Source organism: Manis javanica, chromosome X (assembly GCF_040802235.1).
Source record: "Manis javanica isolate MJ-LG chromosome X, MJ_LKY, whole genome shotgun sequence".
In the NCBI taxonomy this organism is placed as follows: domain Eukaryota; kingdom Metazoa; phylum Chordata; class Mammalia; order Pholidota; family Manidae; genus Manis; species Manis javanica.
Window position 1 is genome coordinate 94,021,611 of NC_133174.1, and position 5,723 is coordinate 94,027,333.

The 5,723-nt window shown below is 40.5% G+C and overlaps 1 long non-coding RNA gene across 1 annotated transcript; it reads left to right on the forward strand.

Annotated features, from left to right (window-relative positions):
* The first annotated feature begins 464 nt into the window (after positions 1 to 464).
* LOC140847481 (uncharacterized) lies at positions 465 to 4,212 on the forward strand. Its single transcript, XR_012127536.1, has 2 exons — positions 465 to 697; positions 858 to 4,212. It is a non-coding gene; the product is annotated as an uncharacterized lncRNA (long non-coding RNA).
* The last annotated feature ends 1,511 nt before the right edge of the window (positions 4,213 to 5,723 follow it).

A 5,723-nucleotide genomic window follows, 5' to 3' on the forward strand; every position in this document is an offset into this window, starting at 1 on the left:
CGCAGATGACCAAGCTCAGGCTCACAGAGCCTGAGTCACCTTTCCAGATAAGTGGTGGAATGGGGGTAAGGTTCCACCCATTGCCCTCCCCAGAGGACACAGAGCAGCCTCTCTTCTAGACAGTGGGCTTCCAGGCTGGAGAAATGGTTGGGTCACACTCCCCTACTGTTGTGGCCCTGCAGGTACCCACTCAGCAACCCCTCTGGTGACAGGGATTGTAGGACCCCAACCTCCCTGAGAAATAAGTTAGCCTAAGAGTAGCCATCTTGAAGCCCAAAAAGCCATTCTGATATATGACTCAGAGGGAACAACTGAAACCAGGTAACTCCTCTGGAAAAACAAGTTAATCAATCATGACTGCTGGCAGCGCTAACCTCTCGGTTAGTTAATCATAAATGCCGACCCTACCTTGCTACACCCCCAGGACGTGGCACTAACCCAGAAATCGTAGGTTTGAAAAATTACTGCCTTTGTAGTATTGTTATCTTGCTATGTAGTATTGTTATCTTGTTATTACAAAACAATCTGTAACCATGGTAATCCTCTAGGGCTGAATGCCTCAGAAAATCCTATATAACCACTTAGTTGTAAGTGCTCAGGGTCCTCGTTGAGACCTGCTGCGACGGGCTGACTTGGACCACAACTAGTTGGCTTCCGAATAAATTCCTCTTGCTTGTTGCATCAAGAAACGTCTTTGGTGAGTGATTTGGGGCGGCACCTTCCTCAGGGGAATCCAACATTTGGGGGCTCGTCCGGGATCATGCGCTCACCCCGCTTCACTCCCGAAGTCGCTCTTGGAGGAAAAGGTAAGATTAGTGGCGCCTTGAGTTGTCTGTGTTCTGTCTTCTGTTTTTCAGTGAGACCGGTCAGAATTCTGAAAAGGGGTACCCACTGTCTGGCAGCTGTCCTGATCCTGTAAAGGGGTCGAGACTGCGGTCGGTAGACGTACTAGGAGCACCGCAGGCTGCAACCCTGGGGGACGCCTCGGGGAGGTTGGGAGGCCAGGGACGCCTGGTAGCCTCCCGTCTGTTTTTCTGGCAAGGTGAATCTGATGAGATAGGGTTGATTTTCAGGCGCCAGGAATATCAACCCTCTGATTCCTTTCGGTTTCTGTTTGAAAATCTGAGAAAAAACAAAAAGCGGCCGCTGTGTGTCTAATCTGTGTGTGTCTCTGTTTTTTGTGTCTTTCATGTGCCTAATAATTGTTATACTGACAATGGGACAGACTCAGACAACCCCCTAAGTGTGTAAATGAATATATCTTTCTACCTCCGGATGGTATTAATGAAATTGATTTAAAGACAAGCGCTTGTGAAAATTGAGTGTTCTAAAACTTCCAGAAAACCTGATAAAAAAGTGTTAAGCATTAATGCTAATTTGAGTTTGCCTGAGGCGGGCATGTCCTGGTAGTCGTTGGCTGCCTGAGTTTACCTAGAGTCATTTGAGTCATGTTATCTGCTAAATCTTTTAAGAATAGAATGCTTAGAAGCTTGGCTTTGTCTAGTGTTCAGTGGGGGTCTTGTGAGTAGGCTAGCATAGTTGTTGCAGGTAAGTGAACTGGATAAGTGTGGCAAGTGAACACCTTTTTAATTGTGTGTTGCAGTGTGTATGCCTACCTGCAGCCTGAGAATCTTTGTAGTAACTTAAAGCCTTAGAGTTTTGTTAAGTTGAGAAGATGTGCTCTGTGTTTGCTGGGAGATTGTGCTGTGAAGCTCATGGTTGCAGAAATTGTAAAATGTCTTCGTAAGTTTGTCAGTCTAGGAAATGTTGGTTTGACAGTTTGCAGTGTCCTGCTTCTCAGTGTTCACTGGAGCTTGAAGTTTCTAATAGTTTTGAGTTCTGGTTAGAACTGCTTAAAGTGATAGAGAGGGCATTTCTCTATGTTGAAAGATCACAGCAGTTTCTCATGCTTAAAGTCTCAGTGAGTTGCCATGAAATCGTAATGTTAAAGGGACTAAAAGCTAAAGTTTGTTAACAACTGTATAACCTTTATTTGCCTTTGAAATATTTTGTTATTAAAAATGATTGCATGGCCTGAAAAATTGAATTCCTAAGCAGAATAGTAACAAAGCTTTTTTCAGCTGATTAAATGCACTTAGTTAACAAACCAAAATTTATTAAACTGTAGAATCTGGACAAGATTATGTTTCTCCCAGAAAAACAGGTTTCACTGTAAAGGTTTAGATAGACGAACGTGTGACCACTTTTGAGAAAAGTTGTAATAGATTTTTTGAGAACCACCAGGTCTTCTTGTTTAATTTATATGCTGTATGTTTTAAAAAAAAAAACATGGGGGACTCTCCATATTTTTTAATGCAAATAATCTTAGAGCTTTTAATAGAATTTGCATAGCAGCTTATATCTACTATTAAAGAGTAAAACATTCTTGAAGCTTTCAGGGAAGACCTGTAAACTTAAGCACTTTCTCTGCTTTTTTGTATCTGGTCTTAGACACTTATGCTGAGTTATGTTCTTATTATTTTCACTGTTTGTAAGCTATTGATTGTAAGCCAAAGGTCATCATTTCTCAGTCCCTAAATGAAGAAGTAAAATGCCTGACCTCTTTCATCTCAAATCATATTTCTGGTCATATCTGAATATCTGTGTGAAAGAAAGAGACATTTAAATTTGAGATTCTGCTTAAACTTTTAAGTTGAATTTGACTATAGCCATATTCATTCTTTGTATGTATCTCTAACAGGTCTTTTGTATGCCTGGTGATATTATACTCTGCCTTGAGTTTAGACAGTTCTTTCAGCTAAATATGAATTCTTATTGTAGCTTTTTTCCCCTCCTGAAGATGAAAGCAGAAGAATCTACCATCTGCTACCATTCTCTCAAGAATGCTTAGTAACCTAAAATTAGTTTGACTTTCTGTATGTTGTCTTTAAAAATTGACAGCAGCAATCTCCCCTGCTGCCCCACTTTTTAAGATATCTTGTTTACTGTGCTGAGTATATAGACAATAAATGTGTAATGATAGTTCTAAAAAAATTAAATGCAAAAAGGTGCTTTTACCTCTAGTTAACTCTGATATTTTCCAGAGGGCCCCTGGAACATGTCAGAAGAATTTTTTCTCACTAGAGAAAGTATTTGACTAATTTGGCTTATTTATCTGATATATATATATTTATTTACCAGGAAAGCACTGTCAAAGAGAATGATGCTAAACTTTGTTACTAAATGTTTTGTATTATAGAAATATCAGAATTTCCTTATGTCAACTGTTTTACAGTAAGCTCTCATCAGATCTTTAACCATTGTCATTTGTAAGTCTTTTGTCATTTATAGTATTATCCCTAAACTGGTAAAGAACTAGATTTCAGCAGAACAGGTATTAGTTACATAAGATTACATAAACTAAAGAAAATGATTTTGTGTCTTTTTGTTTCAAATGTTGCTGGTAAAATGTTTTAACCTTGTTCTCTTAAACTGACAACAGTTTAGTAAATGACTATCTTTATGAGCAGAATTGAAACATCCTTCTCTCTACTTGATCCCTCCAGAGTTTAAAAACTTTCAGTGACTGTTTTTATATTCCATGGCAGTATGTTTATTTGCACGAGTTCAATAAGAATCTGCTTTCCTTGTGAGAAGACTACTTAAGAACACTGGTTATACTACCAAGGCTTTGACTGGAATGTCGTACCTGAGAGACATGTGCATAGACTCAGATGTGAACAACTTTAAAGAACTAAGATTGACTTTATAAAGCCAACAAAGCCCCTTGGAAGAACTGGCCTAGTACCTTGCTTACAGAGTTCCCAGCAGCCTTACCAGGTGAGTAAAGAAGGTCACTTCCTGGCAGGTGCAGAGACCTCGAGAAGAGAAGAATTCATCCAAATCTACAGGTACTGCAGGTAAAGCCTGATGGCAAGTCTGGCTTGGCTGTCTGGCCTCAAGAGGCCTTTAAAAGTTCAATCTGAAATTCCTTACAAAAAGTTACAGCAAAGCATATTTAAAAGAGCCTGTGTAATCAATTGCTCTTCTTGCTGCACCTGTGCAAATAATCAAGCCAGCTGTTAATTATTTTCTTAACCTAGTTACTTCTAGTAAAAATGAGAGTGATTTTAGAGAGAAGTATCGTTTCAATAATGTAGCCTCCTTCCAGAATAAAAAATCCAACTCCAGATGTTGCTACATAACCTAATAACACAATTTGTTTTATCTTGCCTAGAAGCCACAAAACTGCAAATAGTAATAAAAATGAAACCCAGAATAGAAGCGCCAGCCTTCTGAAGCCCTCTCAACTGACCAGTGATGGAGACCTAGCTGCACCCTTTACTGCGCCCCCTTCTCAGCATGAAGCAGCCAGAGCGGTCATCGCCCCTTTTCCCTAGCAGCAGCTAGAGTCTTTATCTGTAGAAGAAAGAATGAGACCATACCCATAGCCTTCCCTGGTAAAAACAGGTATTTAATCCCTCCTCCCAAGAGATGGTGGGCTTGTAACACTGGAGTGACCCCATGTGTCTCTACTTCTGCCTTCAACTCCTCCCGTGATTTCTGTATCATGGTCCAGTTAGTACCCAGACTAATGTATCATGATGACTTATCATTCGTGGCAGAATTAGAACCTAAACTAAGGTATAAAAGAGAGCCAGTCTCACTCACTCTAGCTGTATTACTAAGAGTAGGAGTCGCAGCCGGAGTAGGACCAGGGGCAGCTGCAATTATACAAGGAAACCAACATTACGAAGGACTAAGAATAGCTATCGATGAAGATTTGAGAACTATAGAACAGTCTATTTCTAAACTTGAAAAGTCCCTAACCTCTCTCTCTGAAGTAGTGCTGCAAAATAGACGAGGGTTAGATTTACTATTTCTAAAAGAAAGTGGATTGTGTGCAGCTCTAAAGGAAGAGTGCTGCTTCTATGCAGACCATACTGGAGTAGTAAGAGACTCAATGTCTAAATTAAGAGAAAGATTAGATCAGCGAAAGCGAGAACGAGAAGCTAACCAGAGCCTGTTTGAATCCTGGTTTTCTAGATCCCCATGGCTTACAACTCTAATATCCACTTTGGCAGGACCCCTGCTTATTTCAATATTGCTCCTCACCTTAGGTCCCTGCATTTTAAATCGAGTAATAACCTTTATTAGAGAAAGAGTAAGTGCTGTGCAGGTGCTAATGCTGAGACAACAGTATCATACCCTCACACAACAAGAAGAAACCAACATTCCATGATTAGAATGTTCAGAAAAAGAAGTGGGGAATGTAGGACCCCAACCTCCCTGAGAAATAAGTTAGCCTAAGAGTAGCCATCTTGAAGCCCAAAAAGCCATTCTGATATATGACTCAGAGGGAACAACTGAAACCAGGTAACTCCTCTGGAAAAACAAGTTAATCAATCATGACTGCTGGCAGCGCTAACCTCTCGGTTAGTTAATCATAAATGCCAACCCTACCTTGCTACACCCCCAGGACGTGGCACTAACCCAGAAATCGTAGGTTTGAAAAATTACTGCCTTTGTAGTATTGTTATCTTGCTATGTAGTATTGTTATCTTGTTATTACAAAACAATCTGTAACCATGGTAATCCTCTAGGGCTGAATGCCTCAGAAAATCCTATATAACCACTTAGTTGTAAGTGCTCAGGGTCCTCGTTGAGACCTGCTGCGACGGGCTGACTTGGACCCCAACTAGTTGGCTTCCGAATAAATTCCTCTTGCTTGTTGCATCAAGAAACGTCTTTGGTGAGTGATTTGGGGCGGCGCCTTCCTCAGG